This window comes from Heterocephalus glaber, unplaced genomic scaffold (assembly GCF_053883595.1).
Source record: "Heterocephalus glaber isolate CG9 unplaced genomic scaffold, H.glaber_assembly_v1.0 deba00001444, whole genome shotgun sequence".
In the NCBI taxonomy this organism is placed as follows: domain Eukaryota; kingdom Metazoa; phylum Chordata; class Mammalia; order Rodentia; family Bathyergidae; genus Heterocephalus; species Heterocephalus glaber.
This window is the reverse complement of record NW_028258297.1, coordinates 19251008-19268247: the sequence shown is the minus strand read 5'-3', so window position 1 is coordinate 19268247 and position 17240 is coordinate 19251008. Positions and strand designations below refer to the sequence as shown.

The window sequence follows — 17240 nt, the reverse complement described above, 5'->3', positions numbered from 1 at the left end:
TGAAACAGAAAGCTAATGTCTACAAATTATTTCTCACGTCCAACTACCTGTGTTTGCTATTATTCCCATTCTCTTAATTCAAATCAGTACTGGCCAGTAGAGAGCCCAGGACATATTAGTTGTGCTCATATTTTTATTCTTTCAGATTATAGTATAAGCTTTCTTTCTAATACTCCTTAATGCATTTAGTGTTCAGAATATACTAAACTCAGCAGGACATGATGATCCACACCTGTAATCTCAGCTACTCAGAAGGTTGAGACAGGAGGATCACAACTTCCAGGCCAGCCTGGGAAAATTAACAAGATGTGTCAATAAATATAATTAATTAATTAAAAAGGGCAGGGGGTGTAGCTCAGTGGTAGAGTACTTGCCTAGCATGCATGAACCCTGAGTTCAATTCCTAGTAAATTCTATTAATCTCTGCCTGATTTCATTTTTCATTTAAATAGATGAGATGTGATTTTTAAAATGGCAATTTTTTTGTTATTACTGTGAAAGACTCATTACAGTTAATCCCCCTCAAGATACTCCCCCTCACTTCAAACACTTATCCCACCATTCTTGCCACCTTCTGAAGCAGTTCTGGAAATGCTCTTTCACAGGTGTCTAGTTGTGTATACTGTTATGGCTGCCTCCAGGTTCTGAATTGATTCAAAATTATTATAGTATCTTCCGTGGTCATTTTAAATTTGGGAAAGAGCCAGAAGTCTTGCAGTGTCAGATCCAGTGAGTAAGATGGATGAGGACAAACTATAAAGCTTTATTTGACAGAAATTACCATAAATGTTTTGAATCAATTCAGAACATTGAAGCAGCCACAATGGTGCAACTAAAGACAGTCACAAAAGAGGACTTTCAGAACTGCTTTAGAAAGTGGCAAGAATGATGGGATAAGTGTATTTTAATTGAAGGGGATTTTTTTTTTTTTGGTACCGGCGATCGAACTCGGATCCTTGCACTTGCAAAGCAGGTGATGGAACCACTGAGCTAAATCCCTGGCCCCTGAAGAGGATTATTCTGAGGGGATTAATGGCAATGTGTGTTTTACTGTAATAAAGTTATTTTTAATTTAAACTCACCATATTTTTGTCACACCTCGCATTTAGTATTTTACCTGAAATTATATTAGGAAACTTCTAATTTTCCCATACTTTTCGAATTCTCCTGATTAGGAAAAAAATTAATAGAAAATAAATTATATGTGAGCAGTGTGATTATCAAACTATTCTTTAGTTACTTAATCTACTCATTACAAAACACAAGGAAAGATATTAACCTTCCAAGTGTATTGCAAATTTTCACCAGTTTCTTCTTTCTTTTTCAAAATACTTTCTCCCAGTTACTCTTTTACATTAAAATCACATCATCCCTTTTAAACATTTTCTCTGAATAACTTGGATTGACCTTTCCCTTTAGGGCCTCAACTTTATGAATATTCTCCCATTGCAAACCTCTTAGATTTGTTAAAATGGCACACAAACACACAGAGGCAGTGATACTACCCTCTGAGCTCTACATTCAGAAAAGAATTATTTCAGATACATTAATTTTCAATATTTGAAGTACACAAGGAAAAAATTGACAATTGTTTTCCTAAAATAAAATGCTTTATCAAATTTAGGCATGTATTACTAATTCCACCCTAAACCTTTAACAAGGTAGTATATAAATTTAATATGTCCATAAGAAATATTTAAAATTCTAATTTATGCCAAGTACAATGCCCACAATCCCAGGGAGGGATTGGGAGGCTGAGCCAGGAGGATTTAAATTCAAGGCCACCCTGGACAATGTAGAGACACTCAGTCTCAAAAAACTTTTTAATATAGGATATTAGTTAAGGCTCTGTTTTCACATATAAAACTATGCTATAAACACAATTTAAACATGCAATAGTAGGATTTTTAAGGATCCATCTACTCAGACCCAAGTGCCCGGTCACTTACGTGGGCTCTCACTGTCAGATGTTAGAGTTAAATTGTGATCTGGCCCTTCCACAACACAGGCTGTCTGCTGTAAACAGACACAGCAGTACCGTAGCTAATAGAGAAGTCAACCATGGCTCTTCCAATAGGTACCATTCCCAACCCAGCCACAGCACTGAACTGTGAAGCACCACCATGCTAGTATCACAAAGAAGCCAATCCAGCCACTCTTCATGGTCCCGGCTCAAGGCTGACCCAGATGCAGCATAACCAACTGCAGCTGCTTTCAAGCTTGCCCCAGCAAACAACGGGAGAGTTGGGGCTTTGGAGAAGCTTTTTGCTGTGCTGAACTACTTTTTGAACTAATTTAGGGAGGTTTCTTCAAAATTTCAAAGGCCCCCTTGAGTACAGTAGTTGTTTGACATTTTTCAGAAGCCAGCAAGGTGCAAAACACTACATGAAATTGTCTTTCTTGGTATTTCAAAGGCTCGATCTGCTCCATTGCTTTTAATTAACCTATTCTGACCCAATTAAATCCATTCATTCATTCAAAATTGCATTTACTAATTCCACCGTTCAATTTAAACCAGTTGTCCAAGCTTGGACAACTAATTTTCACCTCTGCCACAGTACACAGGGAAAAGTACAAGCCCAGCTAAAGTGTATCTGAATGTGGCTTTGTGGGTATTTACACACCAGGCTGGAGAGCTCAACTGATCAGGACAGGGTGCTAATTAGGCCAAAATTGAAGATTCAGTCCCTCTATGAGCCAATCAACTTCATGTAGGCAAAATCACCACTCCACAGATGCAGATTAAGTTTCTAAACCCAGCCAGCCATGTAGAAAACATGCCAGTGAGCTCAAGGAATATTAAGAGAAAGAGCTTGGGTAGCTCAGGGCAAGCCACCATTACTGCTTAGGAAAAAAAAACAAAAAAACTCATGAATCATCCAGTCAACAATACCCGACATCTACAAAATGCAGTGCAATGTCTCAAGATAATGGTGGATGGGAAGAAAATTAAAGTGGGTAGGGGATTTTATAATCCAGCATCCAATTTTAGAAGATGACTTGCTTAGGGCCGGGGATTTAGCTCAGTGGTTCTGCCGCCTGCTGCACAAGCGCAAGGACCCGAGTTCAATCCCTGGTACCGGGGAAAAAAAAAAAAAAGACTTGCTTGACAAAGAAATAAAATCTAATATTAAAGTTGTGATAAAATCTAATATTGAAGTTGGGGCATGTAAAAAAGAAACTATAATACAAGTAGGAAGTAATTAGCAGACATAAAATGATGTGTGATAAGCATCATGAAATTTAAAAAGCAGCAGAGTCTTACAAAGCATCATGTTTAGCTGATGCGATCAAAAAATGGTTTTACAGAAAAATAATCTGGTCTGAAACAGAGGAAAAACTGAGAGAAGAATTCTAAAAAGATAGCTCAAATTAAATAACTGAAGAGCCTGAATACTGAGCTAGGTATTTAAACTTTATCTTCTAAGGCTGGAAATATTTTCCTAGCCAGTGATAGTTTTCCTAGAATGTACAAAGCCCTTGGTCTGATCCCGGCCCTGTGTATGAGGAAAGAGAAAAAAACAAAACTTTATATTCTAGGAAGTACTATATTCAAGGAAGGATTAGAACTATGAAATGCAGTGATGATCTGGTGAGAAGTCTGAGGGACTTAAAGTAGCAGGGCATGCACAACACATTGGAGTTAGAGTTCTGAATAAAAATAGCCAGAATCCAGCCTTCGCAATAGCATGTACTCCGGGTCTTCATAAGAATGGAAACACATTCAGGAAGTAGTACAAAAACAGAAATAGACAGAGTTTGGCAAGTGATCAGATAGAAGAAAATTAATGAAGGAAAGGAAATCAAAAGGCTGAGTGTGGTGGCGCATGCCTGTAATCCCAGCACTCAGAAGGCTGAAGCAGGAGGATTGCCACAAATTCAAGGCTAGCCTGGGGTACACAGTGAATGCATAGCCAGCTTGGACCCTATCAAGACCCTACTCAAAAAAACCAAAAAGCAGACAGATAAACAAACAGAACTAAACAACAGAAATGAAAGAACTGGAATAAGCAGGAAGAGTCAAGAAAACAGATGATAATGAATCTACGTTTCTACACACTGATTTTGAAATATTGGCAAACCATTCATCTGGGTTCATACAGCACACTATTAGCTATAAGAAAGAAAAAGTCAATAATATCAAGTACTGCTCTGAAAAAGGAGATTGAGGCAGATATAAGAAAATGGAAAGGGCCGGGGATTTAGCTCAGTGGTTTCCCAGCCTGCTGCGCAAGCTCAAGGACCTGAGTTCAATCTCTGGTACCAAAAAAAGAAAAGAAAATGGAAAGACATCCCTTGCTCCTGGGTAGGAAGAACCAATATAGTGAAAATGGCCATGCTTCCAAAACTACTATATAGATATAATGCAATGCCAATTGAAATTCCAACAATATACTTCACAGAACTAAAGAAAACAATGCAAAAATTCATTTGGAACCAGAAGAGACCTAGAACAGCAAAAGCAATTCTGGGCAACAGAGACATGGCTGGGGGTATCACAATCCCCAACTTGAAACTATTCTACAAAGCTACTGTGATAAAAATAATATGGCACTGGCAAAGAAACAGACCTGAGGATCACTGGAATAGATTAGAAGACGCAGAAACAACTCCAGACATACTCAGCCACCTCATCTTTGACAAAGGAGCCAACCACCATCATTGGAGGAAAGATAGCCTATTTTATAAATAGTGTTGTAAAAACTGGATTTCAACCTGCCAAAGATTAAAACTAGACCCATACCTATCACCATGCTCTAAACTAAGATCAAAGTGGATTAAAGGTCTAAATATTAAAACAGAAACACTAAACTTGCTGGAAGATAAGTTAGGTAGAACTCTGGAAGACATTGGCATAGGAAAAGACTTTATGAACAAAACCTCAGTAGCATGGGAACTAACACAAAGAATCAACAATTGGGATCTCATCTTATTAAAAAGCTTCTACACTGCAAGAGAAACCACCAACAGAGCTAAGAGACAACCTACAATCCGGGAAAAAATTTTTATCAGCTGTACCTCAGACAAAGGACTACTATCTAGAATATATAAAGAACTGAAAAAAATCAGACCCCCCAAATTCAAAGACCCAATTCAAAAATGGGCATCTGAAATGAACAGACATTTCTCAGACAAAGAAGTAAAAGCAGCAAATAAACATATGAAAGGATGTTCAACCCCACTGATCATTTGAGAGATGCAGATGAAAACAACACTGAAATTCCACCTCACCCCAGAAAGAATGGCTGCTATCAAAAAATCAACCAATAACAAATGTTGGGCCAGGGATTTAGCTCAGTGGTTTCTCCGCCTGCTGCGCAAGCGCAAGGACCCAAGTTTGATCCCTAGTACCAAAAAAAAAAAAAAAAAAAAAAAAAATGCTGGGGGGTGTGTGTGGGAAGAAAGGAACCCTTCTCCATTGTTGGTGGGAGTGCAGACTGGTGCAACCACTGTGGAAATCGGTATGGAGATACATCAAAGAACTAGGGCTAGAAGTCCCATTTGATCCAGCTATTCCCCTGCTGGGTATCTTCCCTAAAGAATTAAAAGAATCATACCACAGAGATATATGAGCACCCATGTTTGTAGCAGCACAGTTTGTAATAGCAAAAGCTTGGAAACAGCCCAAGTGCCCATAAAGAACAAGAAACTAGAGTCATTTATAGCTAAATGGATGCATTTTGAGGCCAGCCTCTTAAGTGAAATAAATAGGACACACATGTGTAAATATCAAATAGTTTCTCTAGTGTGAGAACTGAAAGTGTAAATAAGAATTAAAAGGATTAATAACGAATAATTGATACTTTGAAATAGGAAAAGGGTTAAAGGGGCAGGGGTGGTGGGAGGGGATGGGGAAAGGAAAGAAGGGAAAGGAAAAATTATGAGAAAAGAAAAAAATGGAAACAAAATCTATGTAAATAGGGAAGTGTGAGGGGGTGAGGGGCACACAACTAATGGGGGAAAAAAATGAAAACCAGGATACATCATGTACAGGTATAAGCACCCAATGATAAATGTAAACATATTGTATACCTAAAATGTACCAATAAAAGAACGTAAGGAAAAAGAAAATAATAATATCAAGTGCTGGAGAAGAAGGAGGAAAAACGAGGAGAGGAGAAAAATGAGTTGATAATAACGAGATCTGGTAGCTCATCAGATGTATTTCCATTCTTCCTCTGCTATGCATATGAACAGTGGGTTTGTGCTTCCTCACCAGGCCCCATTGGTTAGACCAGGCCACGAGGCCAATGTGGTATGCCACATTTCCAGGCTGGAAAATGTATGTCACTGGTGTAAAACCCTGCAGAATTCTCTTTGCTTTGTCAAGGCAACCTGTCATGTCCCAGATAACGCTGCTTCGTCAGCCTGGTCTCAGAGTGAGGATCACATGGATGAGGACCCTAGTATTGCAATGGTCATCTGTGTAGCATCTACAAAAGCAAACCTTTGTGGTTTTAAATGCCTGAGGTTTTGGCCAAGATTAGGCCCTATGGATGGATTCAGGACAGGTTTTGGTAATCATTGAGACAGCAGCTTCCCTAAAGAGGAAAAAGGTCTTAAGCACTAGGGTAGAAAAGAGACAAAGTATTCAGCAAGATCACTGTGTTATTAATCTGGTCATGAAAAGATGGAAAGAATTCAACAATTTTGAAGGTAACAGAAGACAGAAATAGACTAAGAGCTGTTGCTGTGTTAGTGTAGGGAAGCAGCCAGGGGAAAAGATTAATAGAATAACATGTCAAAAGATTTGGAAGAGGGTCAAGGGTTACCTTTAGAAAGAAGAGTCACACTCCCTCCTGAGACAGGAATAATAAAGAGTAGGATTAATTAGCCTCAAGGAGGTATTAAAGTGAGAAAGAAAGAAACTGAGCTCTTTCCGTTCTCAGATGGTCTCAACTAGTCAGGAGTGCTATCTTCCTTTTCAAAGGTCATCATGTTTTCACATTATCCACGATTATATCTCCACTTGTAAAACTAAAAAAAAAAGCAAAGTCTTTCATCAAACTCATTCTCCTTTTAGTATAATGGGTAAGTACAATGTTCCAAACGCAGTGCTAAACACAGGCATCTATGACATGCATAGGAACCTCTTCATTACACTTATACTTTGATGAAGGGGAGAAAATATCTATTTAAAATTAGTGAACAGCAAAAAACTAAATATTATTAGCATTAAGATGTGAAGTATAGGGCCAGGGATGTAGCTCAGTGGTGCCATGCCTGCCTCACAAGCACAAGGTCCTGAGTTTGATCCCCAGTACCCCACCCCCAAAAAGATGTGAAGTATAGAAGAGAGAAGTAAGGTCTAGAAGAGTCTGGAAAAGGCTCTTTGAAGTAGCAGAGCTTGAAAACTTGAAAAAAAAATTTTTTTTTGAGACAAAGTCTCACTTTGTAGTTCAGGATGGCTCTGAACTCACTATGTAGCCCAGGCTGGCCTCAAATTGGAGATGATCTTCCTGCCTCAGCCTCCCGAGTGCTAGGATTACAGGCATATGCCACCACACATGGCAAAAACTTGCAAAATTTGAACAAAGACATAAGAAAAGGGAGGAATTGCAGATGATCAGAATGAGCCAGGCCAAACAGTCCCAGATGAGCCTGGCATGCTCTAGGGCAAAGCTTTAAAAGCTTCCAATAACAAACGGCCCACTGTGGCAGGAGAGCCATAGGTTCACCACCACTGCTCTAGGATAAGATATGTACATACACAGTGTGATCAAAACTACAGCGAATGTTTCCATTTTTAAATGTATTACAATAAAAGATATATTTCCCCCTCAACATACTCACGCTCACTTAAAATAGACTTTAGCCCATTAATCTTGCCACTCTCTAAAGCAGATCTGGAACGTCTCTTTCCTGAATATCTAAGAGCTGTGCTGCCCTGCTGCCTCTATGTCCTGAATTCATTCAAAATATTTATCTTTTATGGTCCTTCTGACTTTGGCGAAGAGCCAGAAGTCATACGGTGCAGGATTTGGTGAACAAGGTAGATGGGGATTCACTGTAATGTTTTTATAAGCCTGCCTTTCAATTGGATGGCATTCAGCAGTAGCACTCACCAAATTTTTTATCACACCTTGGAAAGACACTCAGGAAAGAGGACTTCCAGAACTGCTTCAGAAAGTGGCACAAATGATGTGATTAGTATTTGAGTGAGGGGGAATATTTTGAGGAAGATTCATTACCATGTGTCTTTTCCTATAATTTTTTTAACTTAAACACATACCATATATTTCAACCACCTCTTTTATGTGTTCAGTCAGAGTTCGTAGCTGTGTGCAAGAGAAAGCAACTCTGGCTAATGGAAGGATCTGACTAGTGCATACAATCTTCACACGAGGCCAGGAGTCAGATTCAGAGGCTACGCAGCCAGAGTCAACACTCAGAGTTATGCTGCAGGACTGGTCTGTTCAAAGTCCTGCTGTAGCCATGGATGGGCAGCCACCTCAGTTCACACTCTGAATCTGAAATACTGTCACAAATGCCCCTGGAATCTGGGTGGCTACTGTCACTGCCACTCATACTCACTTTTGCATTCTGTGGGATCCCTGTTTCTGCATCTGTACCTTGACTCAGCAGCCAAGAGAAAGACATCCAAAGGATGTCTAGATAAGCGGTCTAGTCTCCAACATTTTTGGCACCAGGGACCAGTTTTGTGGAGGACAATTTTTCCACAGACAGGGTGGTGGGACAGAGGGATGGTTAGGGGTGACTCAAAGGAGCAGGCAACCTGGATTGCTCACATGTGCAGTTCACAGTAGGGTTCGAGCTCCTATGAGAAGCTAATGCCCCTGCAGATCTGACAGGAGGGGAGCTCAGGCAGGAAAGGGGAAAATGGAGAGAGATTGTAAATAAGGAGGAAGCTTTGCTCTCCACCTGCTATGCGCCTGTGCCAGAGACCAGCTTGAAACCATGCTGAGCTGGCTATAAAATAGTATTAAATTGGCTTATAAATTGGCTATTGATTAAATTGTGAGTCTGTCCTAGGCTTAAGTGACTTGCTAGATGAGCCTTCGACTGGCACGTGGAAACAGAACTCTCTATGTCAATGGCCACAGCTGAGGCCTCAATGGTCAGTGATACTGTGGCGCTTCTGAAAGCAAAATAACATAGCAGCTGAGAACTTTGTGACTCTTATGTAGCTGTTCTCCCAGAACATGTGAGAGCTAAGAAAACAAATAGGTTACTTGTTAATTATGAACTGTCTTTTGCAAGAATGCATCATTTCCTCCCTTTTTTTACAGGCCTGGTTCATGTCAGTGCCTTAGCAGTGCTGTTCCCTGCATTTGCCTTTATGCCCCCTACAATGCTGTGTAATCAATAAATAGTCGCTGGTCCAGAGCCTTGGGGTCTTAGCCTTGGAGGAGCCTGGACTGTCTTGGCCCCCATTTAAGCAAACCTTTGTCTGGTCTTATCTTTATCCTCACCGTACTCTCCGTCAGGTGGTCAGGCAGCCCCCAATACAGCTGAGTTCCTAACAGGCCACAGACTGCTGGGCTGGGAATTGGGGACCCTTGGTCTAGACCACATGCTATGAGGCAGAATGGCACTGAAGGGAGGCCGGGAGTGATGACCTGGTATCTGAGCCGGTTATAGCAAATGTGTAGCTCCATGTCAGAAGTTAGGGCTTTCCCTTAGATAAGAAGAGCCTTCATTTTCTGGGTGTCCAAAAGTTCATTGCAGTGCCTGTGGCAAATAGAAACAGGACTCGAAAAACATTGTAGAGTACAGGAAATGATAGGGAACCCTGATATCCAGATCAAAGAACTTGTCTTCCTATTGAAGAAGATTTGAAACTATTAAAGATTTCAGAATGGAATAGAGGTTTGTATCAAAACAGGGGATGTGACTTATGAATGAATAAATGATTACAGTAGTAATAACGAGTAGATAGTACAGAAAATGGTTTAAAAGAATTAAAAGACTGCAATGCTGGGAGGAAGCAGTAATCGAGGCCCAATGGCAGCATTTTGAAATAGGGAAGAAGGGAAATGGAAAGAAAATACTCAAATGAAAAGTATTTTGCAGAGAAGATCAATAAGCCTTTGTAACTGATTGAATATAATCAATACAGGAATATATTACTTCTGAAGTGTTTCTAAAATTGTAAGCATAGGTCACTGAAGGAATTTAAATAAAAGCTGATTTGACAAATTTTCATTCTGAAGATATTAAACTTTCTGCTGCTGTGTCTAGTCTGCTTCTAGGACTACCAGTGAATTCCCACTGGAGTTATTTAGTTTCAAATTTCAGAATTTGTTTAATTCTTTTTTATTAATTAAAATTCTCCAATGGTATATCCTAACTGTTCTTACTAAGATCATATTTTCTGCCGGGTGTTGGGGGCAATGTTACATAATTCTAGGGAAAAATCATTTGATTAGGCCTAGTTCTTCCACCTACAGGCCAGCTATGGCATTCCAAGACATAATTCTATTTTGGCCTCGGGTCACAACTGATACCTTAGTGATGCTGTGATGTTCCAAGACAAGACCACACCTTTGGGAGACTCCAGGGAGGAACCAAATCTTCATCTGCATAGTTACTCATTGTTCTTAGATTTCCACCGCCCCCCAGTCTTTTGTTACACCTTGTTTATCCCAAGGTGAAGTACTGAAACTCTGCATTTCACTTGTTGCATCTGTTTCTCCCGATGTACTGAATAAAAGGTGCTGCAAGCTAGGGGGTCTTTGTCTTTGCCGCCCAGAGCAGCACTGATCAGACCCAAAGCTCACCTTCTCATTTTTCTACCTTTCCTATAATTCGCTGTGTGCTGCCGTGGCTCACAGGAGACTAGGACTTACTGCAGAGGTTCTGGTAAAGTCCCCTTCCCCTGTTCCCTACAGCTGGGCACAGTGAATTTGTAATCCTAGCTATTCAAAAGGCTGAAGTGGAAAGATTCTTGAGCCCATGAATTCCTGACCAGCCTAGGCAACATAACGAGATCCTGTCCCTCCCTCCCCCCAAAAAAGGCAGAGATATAGCTCAGTGGTAGATCTCTTGCTTACCAAGTACAAGGCCTTGTGTTAAGTCCCCAGTACCACAAAAAACAAATCATATTTCCCTTTCATTCTTTGAATAATTTATAATAGTCATCTAAAATCTTTCTCAAATATAACATTTGAGCCATCATGGAATACCCTTTCATTAAAATTTATTTATGGTTATGGACCACGTTTTTCTGGTGTTTTTCTTTAAGTGTACACTATATAATACCTTTTTAAAAACACTGGCTATTGTGAGTAAATCATTGTAAAGACTCGGACTCTGTTATCTTTCTTTGAAGAATTGATTCATTTCAAAGACACTCAATTACTGGATGGATGGATAGATGGACTGATTCAGGGTCTTGTTATGTAGTCCAGGCCAGTCTTGAACTAGCTATGTAGCCTGGGTTGGCTTTAAACTCACAATCCTCCTACCTCAGTATCCTGAATGTCAGGATTACAGACACTCATCACCACCCCCAGCTCGTAAAATCCAGGGCCTTCTCAATGAGCTACATCTCCAGCCCGTTTTACTTTTTCCTTTTTGAGACAGAGTCTCACTAAATTACCAAGTTGCCTAGGCTGGACTCCAGCTTGCGACCTACCTGCCTCAGCCTCCCAGAGTGCTGGGAGGCTTGTACCGTCACACCCTGCTATTTCTATTTTTAATTGATATGTAGTAATCGTACATCTTTCTGGGGTATAGTCTGACATTTCAATACATGTGTGCCACTTGCAATAATCAGAACAAGGTAACTGATACCTATCACCTCAGACATTTCATTGTGTTGCAAATACTTTAAAATATGCTGTACTAGGTATTTTGAAATACTCAATCAAATATCATCAGCAATAATTATCCTATTCCACCATTAGAAGTCAGACTAGGGGTGTAGTTCAGTGACATAGTGTTTGCCTAGCATGCGTGAGGCCTTGGGTTTGATCCAAGCTCTGCAAAAACTAAAACTAAAAATAAAAATAAATACGTTATTTCTCCTAATCAACTGCACCCCTGTATCCATTAGCCATCCTCTCATTTCCCTGCCCCTTCACCCTATCCAGGTTCTTGTAACCACTACTCTATTCTCCACTTCTCTGAGATCAAACTTTGTGAGATGTTCACTACAATTCTCTACCACGGCTGGACTGGAACTGCTCTGTCTCTGGGCGCTGCTCTCCAGTATCTCTGTTCCATTCTCAGTCCCTTAGCTCAAGCCGTAGCCCTCAGATCAGCCCTGAGTGGTCTCACACAGCACACAGTCAGCTTAGTCCTCAGCCAAGACTGGTGAGGGACCCCCATAAAGTGTCTGGGGTTCACCCCCGCACATTTTTTCCCTCTGTAGAACCCACATATTCCAACTGCTTCTATTGTCCTGAGTTCTCATCTATTTCTTTGGTAAAACAAAAGCACCGTGAATCCTAGCTCTGGTTGCTTATGGACCTCACCTTATGTGTTTCTCTTCTTTCCGGAATCATGGCCTTACACTGACCTTGGTCCAAAGCCTGAAAAGCATTGCCACATATATTCTGTCTGTTTTGTGGCTGTTTATAGCATGAGGCTAGCCGTGTTCCAGTAACTCCAACACAGCCCGAGCGGAAGACTGAAGACATTAAGCAGAAGGGGACACTGAGAGAGCAAAGTGAAAACCCCATAGGCTTCTCAGACCTTTGTGGGCCAGCTGGCTCCATTCATCCCTGGGAATGTCCTCAAGAGCTGGCTTCCACAGAGCCTATCTCTGACATCTGCCCTCTTTCCTCACACCTTCAAGTTCATTCTTAAAGGATAGAAAGGGAGGGCAGGGCCTCTGAATTTTTGCCAGCTTTGAAAGTAGGCACTGTGACTGAATTTCCCAAAGGCAACTCTCCCTTCGCCCTGCTTCCCACTGGTCTCTCCCTGCTGGGGAGGGAAGTGACACGCCAGGGGCCCGTCCTTGGTGGCTTCCAAGCTGCCTGTCCCCAGGCCTCAGGCTTTCTCCCCTCACCGAGGGGCCGGGCTGCCCTGCAGATGTTCTGCCGAAGTAGTTGGATGCACTGGGAGAAAAAGCAGGAAGCTTCTTAGGCCTTGGGTGAGAGCTACATTTCAGATCACATTTACTAGTAAAACCGAGCCTGGGGTAGAAAGGTGCATGATTCATTGGGCCCCTCAAGATCCAATAATGCCCTGGCTTACAACCCATTCCCTATTTTGGTGGCTCATTACAGTTCCCTTGACTTTGAAGCTCAGCTCTTGACCTTAACTTGCCTCTTCAGTATTTCAAGCTAAGTTATTTCAAGTCTAAGTTAAAATAGCCCATCCTCAGCTCAGGCACCAACTGACTCCTCTTTCCTTATTGCTTTCTTTTTATATCTTTTTTCCAGTACTGGGGATAAGCCCAAGGCCTTCACACTGAGCTACATTCTCAGTCCTTTTGCTATTTTTTTATTTTGAGGCAGAATCTCATTAATTTGCTAAGTTGTTCAAACTGGGTACAAACTTGTGATCTTCTGCCTTAACCTCCTAGAGTGCTGGGATTACAGGTGGGGCATCGCCATATTCAGTGCTCTTTCCCTATTTCTCCCTGAAGATAGGCGATTAGAGTCTCAAAAGAAAATACCATTTTCATTTCTTAAATAAGCTTTTTTTGGTGTTATATTTGGCTGTTGATTAAAGAACAATATGAATCATACCAAGAACAAAGGATCAATCTCCACAGGGACTAGATAATTTAATTTTGTTCTAGTCTCCTTAACTAATCTCCTAACTCTCTATCCAGGTGGAAGGTGAGGAGAGAGCATGATGATTATTGGAACTTCAGGACATTTAGAGGGACACTGGCCTAAGAATCATGCCAAGCTATTAATTGGTGGCATCCTTTATGCACATCAAGGACAGCATTATCATCACAAAATTATTAATAGAAGATTCTTCAAAACCAAAGAAATTTTCTCCTTTCACATTAGACACATAGGCAACAGGTTAAGTGTTGGAAGAAACCATAATATACATTTTTTATTCTCAGAGCTGTCAGGTCAATAATTATGATTTTTTTATTATTCTTATTAGTATCATAAAAATTTACTCAGCTAATATTATACCTGGTACCAAATAGAGAACAGATGATGGCCACCCTCAAGGGATAGACAAAGTATACTGTCGAGAAGGCAAGACATCTTCATATGAAAACGGTGCCAGCAATACAAAAATACTACACAGCAAGTGTCAAAATAGACAGCACAGGAATGCGACAGGAAAGGAGCAAGGGCAGTGGAATGCAAGTTCTCCGTCTGGGGGCTCCAATCTGAATTGGACAGTATGATTTCAATAAAATGTATTAGATTGAATCATGCATGCAAACCCCTCCTGATGGCTTAGTGGTGCACACCTGTGACCCCAGCACTCTAGGAGGCTGAGGCAAGATGACTGCAAGTTTGATTCTAGCCTGGGTAACTTGGCCCAGGCTCAAAATAAAAAATAAAAAGAGGCTGTGGATATAGCTCAGGGTAAAGGCCTTGAGTTCAAGCCCTATACCAAAAGCAGAAGAAGGAGAAGGGGGTGAAAGTCGAGGAGGAAGAGGAGGAGGAAGGGGGAGGGGGGAGAAAGGAGAGGTGCAGGAAAAAGAGGAAGAAGACAAAAGAAACTGTCATTTTTTTGGTCAAAATGTTGAATATCAGCAATGTTTTAGGCTCCAACTTAATAGCTAGATAAGTCTTTTTTTTATGTGTAAAAGAACGTATGGCCTCCAAGGCAATGGAGCACACTCAAAGTAGAAGTCCACATGCATGAGCCTGGATGTCACTATGTTAAGTGAAGTAAATCAGGCAGAGAAAGCAACTACCGTGTGTTGTCAGTGATACGGAGAAGCAACCAAGTTGATCTCACAGACACAGAGAGAAGAATGTTTCCCAGGGCTGGGAAAGGGAGAGGGAACGAGAGGAGATGAGAAGTGGATGAACACATGCGGGGGTCCCTTGGGGTAGCAGGAATAACAATGTTTTATAGCCCAATGGGGTGGCTACAGTTGACTACATTTAATTGTATATTTTAAATTAGCTAGTTGAGAGGATTTTGAATGTTCCCAACAAAAAGAAATGACCAATGCCTCAGAGGGTGAGTAAGCCAGCCATTCTGATCTGAGCCTTGCACACCGTATGCATGTGTCGAAATGTTCCACTGTAGCTACAGTTACTGTACTGTGTGCTGATTAAAACTGTATTTTAAATTTTTAAAGAAGTAGAAATGCAGCCACTAGGTTCCACTACCTGGCACAAAGTAGGCTATTTAATTAATGATTTGCAGAGTGAGAGGGTGTAGCAATTTGTGTTTTCAGTTATTTACCTAAAAAGGAACCAAATGCATGAAAGCCCAAGCAAGTAGCTGTGTTGAGTCAGGAGCTGCACATCTCTGGTTTACCCTTAATCATCATCCTGTGAGAGGCGGATTCCCTCAGTGTTTCCCATGTGGAGACTGGTGGTCAAAAAGAACTTTACCAGGTCACACAGAAGTAAAAGCAGCGAATAAATACATGAGAAAATGTTCAACATCACTGGTCATTTCAGAGATGCAGATGAAAACAACACTGAAATTCCACCTCACCCCAGAAAGAATGGCTGCTATTAAGAAATCATCTAATAACAAATGCTGGTGGGGGTGTGGGGAGAAAGGAACCCTTCTCCATTGTTGGTAGGAGTGCAGACTGGTGCAACCACTGTGGAAATCAGTATGGAGATACCTCAAAAAACTAGGCTTAAAGGTCCCATTTGACCCAGTAATTCCCCTGCTGGGTATCTTCACAAAAGAATTAAAAGAATCATACCACCATGATATATGTGCACCCATGTTTATAGCAGCACAATTCTTAATGGTAAAAGGTTGGAAACAGCCCAAATCCCCATCAACTGGAAACTGGATAAAGAAGATGTGTTTTTTTTTATATAAAATGGAGTACTACTCAGCCATAAAGAACAAGAAACTAGAGACACTTATAGCTAAATGGATGCATAGTGAGGCCATCCTCTTAAGTGAAATAAATAGGACACACGTGTAAATGCCGAATAGTTTCTCTAGTGTGAGAAACTGAAAATGTAAATAAGGATACACACGAATGAAATGGCCTAATAACATATTTCTTGGATTGTGTTTCCATCGCGTGTCATATGATTGTATCGAAATTTAAATTAGGGAGAAGTTTGGCTTTTGTGGAGTCTGCTAACTAACTGGAGTTTTTTTCTAGATAATTAATTGTTCAGTGTTGGTTTGGGGGATCTTTCTGAAACAAATCACATCCTCTGGTGTCTTGCTCGTGCTTGAGATGCTTTTTAAGTTATATGGAAAAATGTTTAAGTGCTTTTCAGTTTTGTTTTGGTTGAGCTCTACTGTATTTGAATATTATTGTAGTTTTTTTCCCCTTGCATTGTTCTTCTTTGAGTGGTTTTAATTTTTTGTATGTGTGTGTGTTTGATAATAAAGTTATTTAAAATTTAAAAAAAAAAAAAGAAATCAGAGGCTGTTTCCTACCACTGTGGACCATCCTAGAGGAGAACACTAATTCTTGCCTCCCTGTAAAAATAATTAGGTAACTGATGTGGGTTTTGTTTTGCTTTGTTTTTTGCAGTACTGGGGATTGAACTCAGGAACTTACACTTTCCAGGCAGGTGCAGCGGCACTGAGCTACATCCCTAGCCCAGGAGATTGATGTTTTAAGATTTCTTATACTGTGAACCTAGCACTTGAGAGGATGAGGCAGGAGGATTGCAAGTTTGAAGTTAGACTGGGCTACACAGCAAGACGGGCGGGGGGAGCTGTCTTTCATTTATGGGTGATAATGCAATACAACCTTTTCTTCTAATTTAGTAGATGCAAAATCTTAATGTTCTGATACTTTGCATGCAAGGGAATGACACTGATAATATCTACGCAGTATTTTCAATTATTTCTTAGAGATAAAAATTATTAAAACAAGCACTAAAGCTTTCTTACAAGCTAGAGAGTTCAAATGTAGGCCTATTATTATTATTTTGTTGTTGTTGTTTTATGTTACTAGGGGTTGAACTCAGGGCCTTGTGCATGCTAGGCAGGTATTCTTCTATTGGATAATAGCTCCAATCCTTCTTTATTTTGAGACAATGCCTCTCTAAGTTACCCAAGCTGGCCTCAAACTTAGGATTCTCCTGCCTCAGCCTCCTGAGTACTTGGGATTACAGTCATACACCACCACACCCAGCTGCTTTAAAATTTTTTAAAAAGAATTTTTGGATTTTTTTCAACCT

The 17240-nt window shown here is 40.5% G+C and overlaps 1 protein-coding gene across 8 annotated transcripts in view; it reads right to left on the bottom strand.

The window, feature by feature from the left end:
• Plcz1 (phospholipase C zeta 1) overlaps positions 1-17240 on the bottom strand; it is a 560968-nt gene that overhangs the window by 385249 nt on the left and 158479 nt on the right. The window lies entirely within an intron of this gene.